Source organism: Maniola hyperantus, chromosome 23 (genome assembly GCF_902806685.2).
Source record: "Maniola hyperantus chromosome 23, iAphHyp1.2, whole genome shotgun sequence".
In the NCBI taxonomy this organism is placed as follows: Eukaryota; Metazoa; Arthropoda; class Insecta; order Lepidoptera; family Nymphalidae; genus Maniola; species Maniola hyperantus.
The window spans coordinates 8727866-8747177 of NC_048558.1; the positions used below are offsets into that span (position 1 = coordinate 8727866).

At 39.2% G+C, this 19312-nt stretch overlaps 1 protein-coding gene across 3 annotated transcripts in view; it reads left to right on the forward strand.

The window, feature by feature from the left end:
- Mitf (transcription factor Mitf) overlaps positions 1-19312 on the forward strand; it is a 149299-nt gene that overhangs the window by 32883 nt on the left and 97104 nt on the right. Inside the window, exon 1 of one of the 3 annotated variants that reach the window (XM_069506582.1) lies at positions 5329-5518. The exons of the other annotated variants lie outside the window; for them this stretch is intronic. The gene's annotated coding sequence lies outside the window, so the exon portion shown is untranslated. Of the gene's footprint in view, positions 1-5328; positions 5519-19312 lie in introns of those variants that run through there. 3 annotated transcript variants of the gene reach the window in all.

A 19312-nucleotide genomic window follows, 5' to 3' on the forward strand; every position in this document is an offset into this window, starting at 1 on the left:
GTTTAACACTAAACTTTGCGTGTTTAGTGTGGTAGTGTATAAAATGTGTCGGATATATGAGTGTGTTAACAACTCAGTAAAATCGTGTACTTTTGTGTTTTAGTGATAATTAATGTAATTGTGAAGAAAAGTTGGAAAATCTTCGGTGGTAAACGTAAATAATTGATCCATAATACTCAATTCTAGGTAATTCTAGTTTTTGATTTTTTGGGTTCCGTACCTAAAAGGGAAACGGAACCCTTTTAGGATCAGTTTGTTGTCTGTCTGTCGTGTCTGTTAAGAAACCTACAGGGTATGTCCGTGTGGCTGTCGCCCGCCGCTCAGCGAGGTCGAGCCCGCCAGAGATGGCCCGGTGAGCGCCCGGCAGCCAGCGGCGAGGAAGCGATGGGTCTATCAGGTAGCGAGGTCACGTGGTAAGCCGCTTTTATGTCCGGTGGGCGCCGGTGGTATGGCGCGATGCCCTGCAAGTGCTGGGGGAACGAACATAGAGGAGCTCAGGCGGCGAATGTGGTCGACGGACGAGAGTGACGCGCAACGCGCGGCGTCTCCATAAAAGAGCCCTAAACGTGGCAGAGCATACTTAATTCTTTTTCAAATAATAACCAATTAAGAAGCTTCCCATGTACACGCAAAGATACTGACCTTTCCTTAAAGCGTTGGCTCGTAAATTTAAAATTACATTTTATTATGTGCCCGCTGTGCGCATGCAAAAATTGCATCAACATTTTATTATGCAGGACAAGTGAGTAAGTAACACTTCGAGCATGCGAGCTTGAGAATTTTTATGGATTTTGATGGTTTTTCAAGGCGTCCACTACGCTGGCCAAGTGCGGATTGGCAGACAGTGATTCTCCTGCGGATCTCCTCATCATTTCGGATCTTATCCCTCAGGGAAACTCAAATAATTAAAAAATGTTATTTCCCGTACGATGGTACGGAACCCTCTGTGTGCAAGTCTGACATGCACTTGGCCGCTTTTTCATAGATTGCATTTTCATATAACTTTACTTCCTTTTTAGGAATATTATTCTTACTGCCGTACTCAGAGTCGCTTAATCGTTACTTAAGTTTAGTTAAAACGAGATAGAGCTATATCTCACATAAATCCTTCTCGTTTTAACTCAATCTTAAGTAACGATTAGTGACTCTGAGTACGGCAGTTATTCAACTAGCTCTAGTTGAATGTAGTTGTAAATATCGCGATGATGCGTCGTGTGGGAGGATTCTGCCATTCGTGTAACTCGGCTCGCATCCTTTGTGAGTTCATTGACATCCGTATGTGGAGTCGGTGAATCCCACTTATCTAATTTGATTGTATTACTAAAGCCGCTATCATACTTTCTTTTATAAATAAACTAGCTTATGCCCGCGACTTTGTCCGAGTGTACTACACAAATTTAAAACCCCTATTTTACCCCCCTTACCACCCCGTTCCATTAAGTGCGTTCGTTCGTTCTGACAAGTGCGAATGCGGGAAAACCTGCATCAATCATTATTACAATCTCAATTGTTGTGATTGGCTGAATTTGTGCTATTCTTGTTGCAACAATGCATTGTAGCCAATAGTGAGCGACCAATCAGAGATGATTGCGATCGTGACATTATAGCTGTCATTCTCCCGCAATCGCGCAGCTGTGGCCCTACCGCGGTTGTTTGACAGCTACAATGTCACGATCGCAATCATCTCGGATTGGTTAATGCTCGCTCACTATTGGCCACAATGCATTGCTGCAAGAAGAATCGCACAAATTCAGCCAATCTGAAAAATTGAGATTGTAATAATGATTGATGCAGGTTTTAGACAATCGCCCCGCTGAATCTGCCACTGGAACATCCGATTAAAGTCCGGGCCCGACAAACGACAAGTGGGGACAAGGGGTAAGGATTTCAATTTTCAAAAACCTTTCTTAGCGGACTACGACATAATAGCTATATGCATGCTAAATTTCAGTCCGATCCGTCCAGCACAACAGATGGAAACGTCTAAGTGCGGAAACCAGCCCAGATAGTAGAAAGAAGAACTTTTGAAGCTAGTATGGCTAGTTCAAGTGTATGGCTGATATGGTTCAGAATCCTAAATAGATTTCCCACATGTTTTGTGTCTGTCCGTCAGTCTGGCACACGCATCGCATCGATATTTACGATGCAGTCTGTTTCGGGTACTTTATGTGGAGTTTTGTAACACATTGAGTAATACTTTGTGCGATTTTTGGCACTGGTTGTTCTGTATCGTGAATTCTTATAGCGTTTTTTTTTGAAGTGCACCAGCACTGCACCAGTCACCCAGGTGGTGAGGGTGAAATTGCTTACGGTGGCCCGTGGTGCGGTTGTAGAAAAAGGCGGCTGAAATGAGGTCAAAAAGCTCTTCAGAGCACTCCCCATTATGAAGGCGATAGAACACGCATAGAAAGCTTTCTCTGCGGTGTTCCAGGCTTTCCAGCAAGCCGGTTTGATTGAGAACGTCCACAAGTCGAATAGCCCACCTTTGGAATTTGGATCCGATCAAAGGACTTGGTACTGTAGTATTGGACATATGTGGAGTACTGCTCTCACTTTTTTGGAGTTACTTTGATTTGAAGAGTAGCTTTTGTCCTTATAATCTACTAGCTTACACTCGCGACTTCGTCCGCTTCGACTACACAAATTTCAAACCCCTATTTCAACCCCTTAGGGGTTGAATTTTCTTCAAAAATCCTTTCTTAGCGGATGCCTACGTCATAATACACTCGGCGTCAAAAAAATCGCACCTTTCAAAAAATCTACTTCAAACAATTTTAAACCTTATTTGACATCAATAATGAGGGTCATGTTGGGTATCATTTGAAAGGGGATGAAATGGAGAGCACAAAAACAATTCAATTAATTATTTTTCTTTTATTGGAACAGCACAAAAAAAGAAGTTTATGAAACAGTAAAAATCCTTAATTAAGCCTTAATTTAAAACAGATTAATTATACAAAAAAGAATACAAAAAATGATCTTAAAAATAATCTAAAATCTAGTGTTACCCCCCCTTGCCCTGATGACGGCTTCCATACGATCCCTCATGGATCTTATCAATTTTAAAATGTCTTCTTGAGGGATAGTGTTCCATTCCTCAATAACAGTATCTTTGAGTTCCTGGAGAGTCGTAGGAGCGGGATCACGAGACCGAACCTTGCGTTTTAAATGGTCCCATAGGTGCTCAATCGGGTTCAGGTCTGGACTTCTTGCTGGCCAGTGCATGACAGAGATCCCAACCTCTTGAAGGTACTCGCGCACAATAATTGCAGTGTGAGCGCGAGCGTTGTCGTGCATCAACATGAACCCCTCGCCAACAAAACTGGCATAGGGGACCACATGTTCTTCCAGGATCTCTGTGATGTACCGGTGAGCAGTCAGTGACCCTTGCCCGCGAGCACCTCGAGCCCGGGAGACGCAAACAAGGTCGGTTTTGCCGTCGGCAGACATGCCGCCCCAGAACATACAAGAACCGCCTCCATATTCCACCGTCTCCTGGATGCAGGCTTGGGCGAATCGTTCACCCTGTCTTCTGTACACTCTTTTGCGTCTGCCGTTGCAGAAAAGGCACACTCTCGTCTCGTCTGAGAAGAGAACAGCTTTCCATTGTTCGAGGGTCCAATTGACGTGTTCGCGAGCGAATTGCAAGCGGGCTCGCCGATGCTCTGCGGTCAATTTGGGACCCGTAGCAGCTTTTCGCGCCGCTATTTTCTTCTCCCTCAGTCTTCGTCTAACCGTAGACACACTCACAGTTCTTCTGTTAGTTGTCTGGAGCTGCTGTCGCAACTCAACAGCATTTAAGAACCGATTTCTCAAAGACGTCACTACGATGAATCGGTCGTCTCTCTCCGAGGTGCAGCGACGTCTACCAGACCCATGTCTTCGGACGAAGCCACCGGTCTCCAGGAAACGCTGGTACACTCTTCGAACCGAAAAACGGCTCAAGTTGAGTTGCCGAGCGACATCACACTGCCGCATGCCTGATTGCAGTAGTGCAATCACTTGGGCGGCCTCATCAATAGTGGTATCCATCTTCAAAGGTATTTTTCTTGGGAATGAGCTTCTCGTGTGTCCACTTCAACGGTTAGATAGCGAATGACCCCGATTGTACCTGTATTGACCATTTTATACCTACAAAAGGTAGCGCAACTAGCGGCTGTCTTAAGAAGCAAAATTGTAAGTGTTTTCTTCTTCTTTTTTTGTGCTCTTCCAGTAAAAGAAAAATAATCAATTGAATTGTTTTTGTGCTCTCCATTTCATCCCCTTTCAAATGATACCCAACATGACCCTCATTATTGATGTCAAATAAGGTTTAAAATTGTTTGAAGTAGATTTTTTGAAAGGTGCGATTTTTTTGACGCCGAGTGTAGCTATAGGAGTGCCAAATTTCAGCCCGATCCGTTCAGTATTTTGAGCTGTGCGTTGATAGATCGATCAGTCAGTCAGTCAGTCAACCCTTTTATATATTTAGAAGAAGAAGAACGATAAACTAGCTAACCCGGCCCATCTTCGCTCGGGTTTCTGACAATCTTTTTATAGTGGACGCACTGAGGTCTAGATTATAGAGGACACCTATACACATGAAAAATCTCAAGTTTCTAGACACGATCCGTATTCCGTATAAACAAAGATGATTGTCAAAGGTCAAATATTGTCCTGTTCAGTTATACACCTAAATAAATAAAAAACCAAGGCCAAGTGCGAGTCGGACTCGCGTACCGAGGGTTCCGTACCTACGACAGTCGTATTTTTTCGACATTTCGCACAATAAATCAAAAACTATTACGCATAACAATAAATAAAAATCTGTTTTAGAATGTACAGGTAGTGCCCTTTCATATGATATCCCACGTGGTAAAAGTAATCTTACTTTGAAAATTTAAAATACATCACAAAAAAATTTAAAACACTAATAGGTAGGTACCTATTTGTTCATGAACACATTTTAAATTTTTTTGTGATGTACCTAGGTTTTCTGATTCGTTCAAATTCACGGTTTTCGGATTTTTCCCCTTAAGTGTGCTGTAGGACCTACTTGCTTGCCAAATTTCATGATTCTAGGTCAACGGGATGGTAGAACAGACAAACAGACAGACAGACAACAAAGTGATCCTATAAGGGTTCCGTTTTTCCTTTTGCGGTACGGAACCCTAAAAAGCGCTAATGATAACACCGCGCATCATGCCTAAATAAAACATAACCCAACCAAAGGACGAAGGAAGGAAAACTTAAAACGCTTGCATCACAATGATCACACCTTGCTGACAATTTCCATCGAATTATCCAACTCAAGGCATGCGCATGCGCCGCCGGTTGTTTGCAATTTGCATGAAGGCTGTCAGTGTCACTTTGACCGGCGTCGCGAGTGGTCGTGTTGACCTCGCGGATCGAAGCACGTGTTTTTGTGAGTAAATAACGGACAATTGTGTCAATTGGACCGGACTAGGAGTGCTAGTGTTAAGTTTTAACGCATTGGATTGTTTTCTGACGAGAGACAGTGCAGCCGATTCGACACACGGTATTTGGCATGCTCTGCCGTTTATTTTGAAGTCCCTACAGAATATTTTCCAGTTTTTTAGGGTTCCGTACCTCAAAAGGAAAAACGGAACCCTTATAGGATCACTTTGTTGTCTGTCTGTCTGTCTGTCGGTCTGTCAAGAAACCTACAAGGTACTTCCCGTTGACCTAGAATCATGAAATTTGGCAGGAAGGTAGGTCTTATAGCAATCATGAGGGGAAAAATCTAAAAACCGTGAATTAGTGGTTACATCACACAAAAAGATTAAAATGTGCTTAGGATCAAATATTGCCATTTTCAACTTTCAAAGTAAGATTACTATACCAAGTGGGGTATCATAAGAAAGGGCTTTACTTGTATATTTTAAAACAGGTTTTTATTTATTTTTAGGCATAATAGTTTTTGATTTATCATGCAAAATGTCGATAAAATACGATTGTAGTGCGGAACCCTCAGTGCGCGAGTCTGACTCGCACTTGGCCGGTTTTTTTTCAATAACTCATGTTTACGTACTTTATTGAAAAAAAAAACTACTAGCATCTTGATTCTAGTACAAATTGTGTATAAATTCTGTTAAATAGGAGCTTTTAGATAGGTGCAGTCTGTGTTAATGAAACCTAATAGGATTTGTTGGACCTAAGTATATTGACAGGATCTATTTCACATTTCTTCAGTCTTCAACTTCAGTCTGAAGGTTAAACAGAGATTAACTATACCTAGAGAGGAAACGCTGAAAAATAATTTGTGTAATGGTTTTGTTAATGGAGTACGATTAAGATGAATACTCTACACTGAATAGGTAGGTGTTTATTTCAATTTTCATTAATCAAACTAACACACTATTAGGTGTGCATCGGAGTTTTGTATTTTCTTATGGATGCTCCAACGTACGTCTACTTTTAAAACGGCAGATTTAAGTACCTAGTTAACTCTGGTATCGGATTTTTTATTTGTAGGTACACACCCAGCTTTAGTTTAACCGTCAGAGACTAGCAGGTTCATTTAGACCTGTAGGGCGATTGTTTAAAACCTGCATCAATCATTATTACAATCTCAATTGTTCTGATTGGCTGAATTTGTGCGATTCTTGTTGCAACAATGCATTGTGGCCAATAGTGAGCGAGCATTAACCAATCAGATATGATTGCGATCGTGACATTGTAGCTGTCAAACAACCGCGGTAGGGCCACCGAACACAAGCCAAACATATCCTGTTCTCTTATCAATAACAAAAGCAAGCAAGTCTATACAAAACTACTATAGAGAATCATGAGTTATCAAATTACTATAATTTTATGTATGGCCACAGCGTAAATACATACAGTGAGACGTGTTTGACGTTTGCGGTCGAACCGGCCTTACTTACCTTACGATACCCGAACGAGTGGACCACTTAAACAAGTTAATAAGTACTTAAAAACGGCGGTTTGCACTACTGTGAACTGTCTCATGTCTGTCATGTGTCATTAGAAGGACAAATGATTGAAGTTTTTTATTATTGAAAAATATGGTGTTATAAAGCCGCCAATTGATATTAAAAAAAATTGTGATGATGTAAGGATTCTAACGACATACCAACCATGGTAGAATAAATTGAGCCTCAATAGCTCAACCGGTATAGGAGTGGACTGAAAACCGAAAGGTCGACGGTTCAAACCCCGCCCGTTGCACTATTGTCGTACCTACTCCTAGCACAAGCTTGACGATTAATTGGAGAGGAAAGGGGAATATTAGTCATTTAAAAAATGGCTAATATTCTTTAAAAAAAAAAAAAAAAAACTCAATAGGTACATGAACCCTGATAACATAACACTTCTGTTTTTGGGCAACCGTGTAATACCATCTTTTAATGTATTTAACGGGTACATAACACGATTAATTACCGCCACTATATACCGAGTCTAGTGCGCGAAGAGATTAAAATTTGCAAACACCAGAATTTCAATCATGAGGATGGTTTTAAACTAGCAAGTATGTGGAATCCAGTAGTGTTATGCAAACCAAGACAGCATAGTACAACATCGAAAGTTAATAGTGACGTTGTGAGTGTATTTTGCCGGACAGCTCGTGAAGTTCCAGCGAAAAGCACAAGAAAGAGGGTAGTTCGCTACTATCCTTGACAGCTCGAGCTTCATCTCTTGCAGCACCGCAGTCCCGTCGTGACCACGACCCGTGCAATTAAGTTTTAATATCGACAAATACAACCAAAGAAAAAAACATTAACCGTGTAATAAGGTTTGTTCTTACGATTTCTGGCGGTAGGTATACCTATCACCTTCGCCGTCTCGACCCTGGCCTTGTGACCTCGCAAAACTGCTCTGTCCAGTCGATTCTGTTGACTGACTGTATGAAGTATCTCTTTAGACTGTGGTATAGCTATATTTAATGTAAACATATTGCTAATTTAAACATGAGCATGTAATATGGGCCAGTGAGCATCTAAATAGACAATGGCGGTAATTTGGCACCACGTAAACTTTAAATAAAGCTAAATTGACTGGTTTAAACTTGGACTCATCCTTTTAACAGTGTTTCCTGTAAAAAAGACGTCATTATACCAACTCCTAGACTGAGATCTATAGAGCGCACTTTGACTTTGCTCAGACTTAAGATTGAGTTAAAACGAGACAGATTTATGTGAGAGATATAGCTCTGTCTCGTTTTAACTCTAAGCTAAGTCAAAGTAGGCTCTATAGATATCACCCTTAAAGTATAGTTAAAAGATGTAATAACGTGTGGCACAATTTGAGAAATAAGAGTATAATCACGATCAATCCATCGCTGGCTCTACTGAGCACGGGCACTTGAGTCTGTGGCACGGGCACACGGGTCTCCTATCAGAATGAGAAGAGCTTAGCCCATAGCTCTGTGATAGTTCTCCGCGTTGGCCCAGTGCCTTGGCCCAGTGCCGATTGTCAGACTTCACACACCTTAGAGAACATTATGGAGGACTCTCAAGCATGCAGGTTTCCTCACGATGTTTTCCTTCACCGTAGTGATGTTTAAAGAGATAAAGATTAATTTTTATTTTAAGAATATACCTAAGCCATGTTAAATGAGTAATATTCCCCTTTGCTCTCCAACTAAGCGTCAAGCTTGTGCTAGGAGTAGGTACCACAATAGTACAACGGGCGGGGTTTGAACCGTCGACCTTTCGGTTTTCAGTCCACTCCTTTACCGGTTGAGCTATTGAGGCTCTAAATAGTACTTATATTAGGTCATTCAATAGGTAATATAATAAAGTACCTAGAAACTGATTGAAAAAACTGGCCGTGAATGGGTAGGCCATCTGCATCCTTTCTGCGTCACTGGGAATTTCCCGCGACCTAAATAAATTGTATGCCCTTATGATAATCATTCATATCTATAAATAATGCGAAATAAGCAGAAATAAAAAGCTGTGATAGCCTAGTGGTTAGGACGTCCGCCTTTTAATCAGAGGTCGGGGGTTCGATCCCGGGCACGCACCTCTAACTTTTCGGAGTAATGTGCGTTTTAAGAAATTAAATATCCACTTGCTTTAACGGTGAAGGAAAACATCGTGAGGAAACCTGCATGCCTGAGAGTTCTCCATAATGTTCTCAAAGGTGTGTGCAGTCTGCCAATTCGCAGTTGGCCAGCGAGCCTCTCACAGTAAGAGGAGACCCGTGCTCTGTAGTGAGCCGGCTATGGGTTAATCATGATGATGATGATGTACTTCCATCAAGAGTCAAGACCATGCGAGATCAAATCGACCCAGCGAATTCTCCGAACGCATTCGTAATTATTATCTCTACGATGACTGATACCAACCAATCGGAATGCATAGTAAAGCCACACTAGCGATCTGTCGCACGATTACAATTTTATTTAGTAACTACCTGATGCCCGCGGCTTCGCCCGCATGGATTTAGGTTTTTGAAAATCCCGTGGAAACTTTATATTTTCCAAGACAACAATTAGTCTATCCGTAAGGCCCGGTATCCACCTAAGCGGAGCGGAGAGATGTGTACAGTAAACCAATCCGATTTTTGAAGAAAGACGAGATAATCTTTTCAGGGTCATCTATTTTGATTCTGATTGGTCGATTGAACGCATCTCCTCTCCTCTCCGAGAAAACATTTAAACGCATGATTCTTTAAAAATCCCGTGGGGTCACCACGATTTACGATTCAATTCATTATAGCATCATGGTTGAGGAGCTGGGTCCTTGAGTTCAACGATGAAGTCTTTAAACCTCCAATGGCCCCGATTCTCTAGTCTCTCTCTAAACTAAATTTAGAGTATCTGCATCCTTTTCTTTTTACTAATGCTAAAAAAGGAACGAAACATGACTTTCACATTTAAAGACTCTAAATTTTAGTGCACAATACAAATTTAAACAGTAGGTTCGCGAGTGCGTGCTAAAATCACGGGTTTTACCATCTAAAAATTAAACTTAGAAATGTCAAACTGCTTCTGTCCTTTTCATATTACAATAGTAAGAAGAGGGTGCGAATACTCTAAAATTAGGTTGTGCTTAGAATCGGTGCCAATAATATCAATTTATAACCAACAGTTTCTAAATCTCATCAGTTTTGGTGGTCAGGTCCCGTACAGCATCAGGATTGAGGAATTGGAATCAAAAATTTGTATGGAATAGTGTCGTAAAGATTCTCTATCGATTAAAAAAAATACGCAAAAAGGTTCAAGTAACTTCAGAGAACAAGAGATTTCGGTAGAAAAACACAACTCCTCGTTTGAGCCAGTGTCATTCGGGATAATGTGAGGATTCTAACGCTATCCCATATATCTAAATTTGTTCAGGCATTTATAGAATTTATGGTGGAATAAAAAGCTCTGATGTAGGTACATAAACCCTGAATACATTGCAGTCCTTTTTTTGGGCAGCCGTGTAAAAAGTCGATAGTGTGTTCATATGCTAAAGTAAACAGCTGTACAGCTTACGTATAATACGCTACAGGTTGAGGTGGCAATCGGGTTGGGAATGCCCTGCACACCCGCACAGTCCCCGCTCTAACTCGGGTCCGGGCGAGCGCGGGTGTCGTGCAGGTGTGCGGGCCGTGTCCCCCGCCACATACCCCGATTGCCATCTCGACATGTCGCGAACTATAGTTAGGTATGTGCTTATGTGTTATACAATTTGATAGTTATAACGGCTGGCTAGTCTATCAACGAGTTAAATGACAACATAAATGGAGTCAAGTGACAGTGGCCGTCATTTGACGTCGATGTTGAGGTTATAGGGGCGTTGCATGCTCGTTCACTTATGCATGTATGGTAACTACCAGTCTGTAGAGTGCCATCTCGACCTGTCGCGTAGTATATATTAGGTAGATACTTTAGTATTGAATTGGATCTAAGCGGACCTAAGTGCATTAAGGAAAAGTGAGACAATTATGTGCGATATACGATATACAAATAATAAGGGCAATATATCATTTGACAGGGTCTTACCCAGTAACACAGAATCCTTATTAAGTATAGAAATGGAAAAGAAGCGTAACCCAGTTGCCGCGCAGATGTGTCATGAAACATCAGTGCGCGCATCCTAAAAGAAGACAATTTGGTTAGCGTTACAGGTGCTTAGATCTTTAGCTACGTAATATTACCAAAATTACACGTGATATAAGATTTGCATGTAAATAGTAAATCTTAGAGCCCGCGTTGCTTTGAAACTATATATTTTAGCGGAAATCTTTAGAACACCGATACAGATACTAGTTTCTAAACGCAATTGGTTTAAATATTCAAATGAGAATAAAACTACGTTTGTATGTAACCATAGAATAGTTAATACATTAGCACCTTGAAGACTCTCTCCGCAAAGACGTTTAATTAAATAGCCCCTGTTCGCTTGCCGTCTCATTTTGTTAGTCCTATCCCTCTATAATAAAATACTTATACTTATACTTATGCTTGTAGATTTTCGCTCAAGAAACGTACAGTACGCGGCAGTAATTAATGTACATCGGCTTTTAGAATGACATTTCGGCTTTGTAGAGCGTTGCCTCTGTCACTCATACCTATGTTATGTTTTGTCGGTCTCAACGACAAAGACAATGCTCTACAAAACAACTATCTCCTTTTATAAATCGATGTACATTATTTTCTGCCGCGTACTGTACTTACGATCGTTTTTCGTTAATCGTCGGCAGTGGAACAAGTGTCCTAACTCCTAGTGTAGAGAGCAAATGCCATTTCTATTATCTTATTTCGATTCTATGCAGCAAGTATCGATAGTCGAGTCGAGAGGGATATGCCTTGAGAGGTTGACTTTGACCCAGAACCCCAAGCGATGCAGTAACTGACTCATTAACTAACTACCAACACACATGTCTCACACGTCACATTAAACTGTACCAATCACTGTTTATAGGAACCATCTGGAATGTTGGCCGACTTTTGATTAAAATTGATTCTGTTTTTAGTTCTGTTTAAAAGAGTAGGTAGGTAGGTAACTGTTGAGTTTCTTGCCGGCTCAGTAGAACTTGCTTTTTGAACTCTCCACCTCCCATGGCCCACCAACCTCTCGGTTATATGGGCCCGAGGGCGCCCGTTCGGTACTTGCTCTTGGCATTTTCCCGGGGCGCCTTCTTGACTCCCTACAAATTATTTTGTATTTTCCTTGTCCTTTATGCTCTCCCCCCCTAGGGCCACAGCTGAGATCCCCGCTGCTGCTCCTCCGTTGTGCCGGCCGGGCACCTGTACGCTCCAAGCTGCTTCGCCTCTTATGCCAATCAATGGTGCGCGAATTCCAGTAGCTGGTTGTAGTTGCTTTTTGAACCGGGCGATGATAATGACCTTTTTGACATATCCTATCAGTTTTCCCCTTATTCTATATTATTCTATAAGCTGTGATAGCCTAGTAGTTAGGACGTCCGCCTTCTAATCGGAGGTCAACTTCCGGGCACGCACCTCTAACTTATATCACTTGTTTTAACGGTGAAGGAAAACATCGTAAGGAAACCTAGGCTTGTCTAAACTTGAGTTTTAAACACATAATGGTAGATGTTTTCTTAGCATTTTTCAGCATAAAAGTACGCTGTTTAATTGATTCAAGAATAAGCGATGTAGACGCGGCTCTTTCCGCTCAGGTACTTAGGTACTTAAATAAATTTTATTGGATAAAAAAGTTTGACATGACAAGATAAAAACCGAAAACAAATTATATATTGACTGTCAAAGATGATAATAAGTAAAATTAAGCGCGTCGCTCGAATTTAAACCGGTATTTGATAAATCGATACAGTGTAGTATAAAATGTGGTTATTTGCAATAACTACAGTAAGGAAAGGGGTTTGAATAGTATGGAGCCTGGCCTGCCTACATGTCCGCCATTTTCTTTTCTTTTTCAAAGACATTGTATGAGACAAAATCTTCCAAAGTTGTATAGAAGCAGGCGTTTGCGGAAAGCCATGATATACAATGAACCATAATCCGCTGAAACAGGTCGAATCTGTATGGTGCAACATGCAGCCCTCCTACTGCTAAACATGCAGGAAAAAGCAGCCACCAGGCAAGCAACACGCACCACCACCATGCAGCACCACACAAATTCTAAAATTCACTCGACGCACGTTTCGCCCTAACACCGGAGCATCCTTAGGAGATGTACACCTTACAATCCTTACAAACGTGTGTCGAGTGTGTTTTGGGATTTGTGTGGTGCTGCGTGGTGGTGGTGCGTATGCCTGGTGGCTGGATTTTCATGCATGTTTAGCAGTGGGAGGGCGGGTGGTACAGATTCAACCTGTTTCAGCGGATCATAGCAAATTAATTAAAATAAATTATTAATTCATTGTATATCTTCCAAAGTGTCAAGTTTCTGAGTTATAAACTATCAAAGTTGTACTGGTGGAGTCATCAGTATAACAGTCTAGCCACCAGTACCACTTTGATAGCTTAAATTTCTGAAACGTGACACTTTATAATGATACCGAAACATACATACCGATACATTTTGCGAAAATCGATCACTCAAATGTTTTATTTTTTCAAGTGCATGGTGTGTCGAATCAGTTCTGTTTTTCCGAGTTTCAACCAGTCTTTTAGTTAACCGTATAAATATTTTAATGGGTCCAGTTGTTATCAACAAACATACAGGGTGTAACCAGAACGCTGGCAAAAACGTAGACAGGTGACAGTACTGATGATTACTGATAATATGATACCATAAAAAATAAATCCTATTATTTTGTAAAAGTTTTCGATATATTGCAAATAAAACATCTGACTGCCGCCAGAGGTCAACAAACGTTACGTTAGTAGGTCACTCGGAGTCAAGGCCGCGTGGTAAGCGGGGCATTGACTCGAGTTTTGCACGCTATACATTGCTGGTTTGAAAAAATACTAAATCACAAATACTACAAAATGAGGCAAATGGTTATTGGTATTGGCTTGTGTTTAGGTAGTATAACAATAACGCTAAGTTTTTGCTTGCATTCTGGTTACATCCTGTATAGGAATTAGCATAATAAGAATAACTCGGAGAGGTACGTATTGAAGTGCAACCGTGGACAATCGTGTCAGTTCCACCATTGTATGAGGAATATTATATATGCTGTATAGAAGCAGGTTGTATAGACACAAGTTTAAAAACCGGCTAAGTGCGAGTCAGGCTCGCGCAATGAGGGTTCCGTACTGCAGTCTTATTTTTTCGACATTTTGCACGATAATTCAAAATCAAATGATGCATAAAAATAAATAAAAATCTGTTTTAGAATGCACAGGTGAAGCCCTTTCATATGATACCCCACTTGATATAATTATGTTACTTTGATAATTGAAAATACTAATTATTAGTTTATGACCACAATTTAATGTTTTTTAATTCGGTTTTCAGATTTTTCCCCTATTACCAGCTATAAGACCCACCTACCTACCAAATTTCATAATTCTAGGTCAACGGGAAGTACCCTGTAGGTTTCTTGACAGACAGACAGACAGACAGACAGATATCAAAGTGATCCTATAAGGGTTCCGTTTTTCCTTTTGAGGTACGGAACCCTAAAAATGTGTTAAAAGTATGCTCCTAAAAAAAGCATTATCATACAGTTGAAGACTATTATATAAAGCTTGGATTTGACTCGCTTCAGCAATGCACGGGGCTGCAATGGCTTGTGTGGTATAGTATAATAACATTGTAAATTGAAAAATTAAAAAGAGCAACCGCCGAGTTTCTTGCTGGTTCTTCTCGGTAGGAACGGCATTCCGAACCAGTGGTAAATTAAAACTACCCGACGATTCAAAAGCGCTTGTAAAAAGTCTACTTGAATAAAAACATATTCTATTCTATCCTATTCTATACTGTTGAAACTTGGTAAGTAGATGTATTATGTGAACCGCATTAAGATTTTCACACAAAAATAGAAAAAAACACGAATTTTTTGTGTTCTCCATATTCTCTATCTAGTAGTAAGTAGTTTTTGATTTATCGTGTAAAATGTCGATAAAATACGATTGTAGTACGGAACCATCAGTGCGCGAGTCTGATTCGCACTTGGCCGGTTTTTTTTCTCTCTGGGCTACGTTTAAACGTTTCCGTCCGTATATAATATTTTGGACAAAATATCAAGATCCATTGTAGGTACAGTTGTTTGAAGCTACAATGAGCATGCAGCGGTAACAATTAACTAAACGAGCTAAATTAACCTCACAATAAACTCCACCAATCTACTTTATATCTAGAGTTCAACACTCGGGTACACTCGAATCCCTCTCATTACAAGTATAATACATTTTGAGATCTCACTCGCCATTTTAGCTCTATGTGTCAATTGTCATGTCAAAAGTAGGTATGGTTCACCTATAAATTATGGACTAAAGACGACTAGTATCTACCAAATTTCGTCCAAAGCCTTTTTTTCTTACCAAAGCATGAAAAACTAACAGACAGACAGACTGACACACGACACCTAATCTAAATCCACACGAACGAAGTTGCCATATTTGTACAATAAAATTATATTCATTCATTTTCTGAATACGGTACATATTTGACTACTAGTCAAATCAGTAACTTTTTATCAAACGTCAAAACGCGCGCTTAGTTTTAGTATGCAAGATTCTATGAAATACCGGTGTGTGACGTCACAATCATTTGAAGTGCTTTTTTTAGTTTAATCGATAATAATTTTAAATGGTTATTACACCTAAAACCAATAAAGGACGTGGATTTTACATATTTTGGAAGACTCTCTATTTATTTTTGATGAAGTCAAATACCAAATTCTCTGTGATACGCAATTAGCTTAGAATATGAGCAGGGAAGCACACGGCCCCAGCCGCGGGCAAAAGCTAGTTTATGTAATGTATTCCGCACTGGCATTTAACAATAACCCGTATTAAAAATGGCACAAGGTCGAAATATCATTGTAGCAATAATTGCGAATTGTAATTAGCTGTTATGGGTTAGGTGGGACATAAAAAAGGTTTTATCTACAGTTTAGATGCGGGTTCGATGCCGTGTCAAGTCAACTTTTCTATTTCTACTATTATCTACTACTACTAAGTACTACTACAGTGCGACAAGGCTCTTTTGGCACTTCAATGACATCGACCAGGGGGGCGCTGTTGGAGAACAAACGCTTAGAATATTCAAACAAAGGGGACACTTGACGGCAGCAATAGTTCCGATTTTAGCCACGCGCCAATATAGCCTTGTCGCACGGTACACATTTTGTATTTCATCTAGTTTTTCCTTGGACGATTTAACCTAAGGACGCGCCTCGCATGATTATTCCCCTCTGTCAATAGTAATGGATTTTTAATCCACTGCGTTTATAAACACTGTTTGCGGAATCGATTTTGTCATTGTCAGAATCGTTTTCGATGTGTGACGACGTCTTACACGCTGGGTGAAAAATGCCTGTTTGTGCCGTTAGTGAGTGCAAGAACAAATCAAACACATCAAATTTACAAAAAGATGGAATTTCATTTCATAAGTAATTATTTTTGGTGTAATAAACGCTTTCTATAAATTAAATTACATAAATTATTATAATAATATAACAATCGAGAACTTTACCGATTCAGTAATTGAGTACGTAATAATTCGGTAGAAACGAGTCACACTCCTCACGAGACTATATTTTGTTTTTTCTAAACAATTGCAACCCTCGATATATACAAATTAGGTTAAAATTTGAATACGCGTGAACAGCATGAAATTACGTAGTAGTAAAAATAACACTAGTCTCGTGGGAAGTGCGGTATACTATAGACGGAGAGCCAGCGCTCAAAAAACTGTTTGAATTTACTAAGGCTAATTTTTTGCGCATACTGACCAGCTCTGTCCCCATATTCTGCTGACTAACCATTACAACTTTTATTTATATGCAATATACAAGTTATATAACAATTTTCAGCCTTAGTAAATTCATTTTATTACCTCGCAGGTACGACACCTTTGATAGCGCACCTGAGTCACTGTTCTCAGGTTCACTTGACTGACCGCAGTATGTTTGTGTACGCAACCATTCTAATGAACTATATAAAAATTAGCCTTAGTAAATTCAAACAGTATTTTGGGTCCTGGCTCTCCGTCTATAGTATACCGCACTCCCCACGAGACTATAGTGTTATTTTTACAAAATTTTTCAGTATTAGATTTAATTGCGTAGGACATAAGGTTCGATTTTTAAGAATCATGTGATAGTGATTGCGGTTCGATTATCGATATCGATGAAAACATTTTCTTTATTATTAACGACTAAATTACCGTCTTCAAGTCAAGTAAAGAATAGTTATTATTAATTACCACAATTTTTTCGCTACCTATACTTGTAATAAAACTAGTCGATTTCTGTGATTTCACGTACTTAATACATTTAAAAAAATATTAAAGCAACGCAATTTTAGTGATAGGCGCGAAACGGGGTAGGGTGTCTCTAAACTGGGTAATATGTAGCTAAAAGGTGTACCTTTCTCAAGGATGAGGATTAGGTAATAATTTATCATAATCGTTTTATTTTTACAGATTTCGATATTTTTACAGAGAGAATCGCCAAGAATATACATAACATTAACCTAATGGTAAATAATGACGTGTTAAAAATAGAAGAGGCCACCGTGTGTGTTTACTAATTTATTTTCATAGTATCATATCTGTCTTATGGAATTTTGCTGTGGGGTAAAAGCGCCTGCCGCTTATTGAGAAAATTTTTGCATTGCTAATTTGTAAGGGCAATACGTGTAATATTTAATAACTTACATTTAATTTTTTTGGACAAAGAGTACACCATATTGGAATTACCATGTAAACCCAATGCGCAATAAATAAATGATTGATTGGAAAGAAAAAAACATTTTATTGATTGATATACCTACTAATTATGTTTGGTAGGCTTTTGCGCGGTCAGGTTTATTTTGTATTATATAATAATATAAGTCATTAACTTGGACGATCTAACCTAGATTAGAACGTCCAAGGTCATTAATAAGCACATTTTCACTATCGAAATTTTAAATGAAAATTTCGTTATATAAAAAAATACAAAAGATTAAAAATGATATAAAATAAGTAAAAAAGTATGTGCATATTTTTTAAATATATATTTTTCTTATTTTTACGTTGCATTATTAGTTTTTGGGATAATTACCTATTAAGTGAGGTGAATGTATGCAAGAATACGCTACGCTGACCAAACACTGGTTTTAAGTAATTAAATACGAGTAATAAATTCTTACTTCTACTTTTGTTTCTGAAAAACTATCGATATATTTTAAAATATCGATACGGTAGCATCGCAAATCAATTTGACTGTCTTACACTCGTAATGTCTTTGTATGTTGATGTATATAACTTATTAGTGTGCGTAAAATGTAGTAGTGTTGAAGATTTAGATATGTGTGTGTTAATAATGACACAAAACTTTGTTAAGTGAGTGTGTCAAGTTGTCTATGTAGTGTTTCCTCGTCCCGCACCAAAAGTGACAGAAATTTTTATTCGTAATATTAGGCGCGTTACAAGTCCATAGGTTAGATCGTCCAAGAGTTTTTCATCAGACTATACGTCCCGCAAATTGCTAATGTGCATGCCCGCCATTTTAGTGACGTCAGCGCTAGTAGACAAAACTGTCGGTAGGGTACGCGTGTCGTGTTTTGAATAATAATGCAAATTTCGTTTTGTTTTTGTTTGTTATTGCTGTTAAGTTTTTTGTTAATAATTTGTTTTAGTTGTAGGGAATAGGGATATCTACTCGTGTGTTGTTGTTTCTATTTTGGGTTAAATATGAGTAGGAAAATAAATAATTAATAGTCGTGCCCGTGAGATTATTATTAAAGTAGACAATTATTTTGCAAAAAGGATTCAAAAATATTACTTCAGAATAAAATAAAAAACAATGAGGTGCCATTGCGGAGTCTTAAAAAAATATGAAGTAAATACTTATACTAGTAGTCGATTCGCGCTGCTAATTAGCTAATTGGCACCGGCCCCAAAAATATTGTTATAGAACTATATTAACTCTTGTACTTTATATTCAGTAATAAATAAAATTATTTTGAATTTTTTGTGTACAAACACGGTTAGGTATTGAAGTCGGTTTTTTTGTGTAAAAAAATATATATATTTAGACATAGAAGAGGTACCTAGTTTGTGATTAGTTATTATCGAATAGCTTACCTTGACCGATGACTGGAAACAGATCCACTAATCTTGTTAAACTCAGTCGGCTAAGCGTTTCTACATTTTTTGCCGCCAAAAAACTGCACCCGTCAATGTCAGGAAGTTTTTTGTGTATTATTGCCGTTCGGAACTGTGGAACTTATTATTGCGGTTCAGTAATCGTGTTAAGAGGGCACAGGACGGTG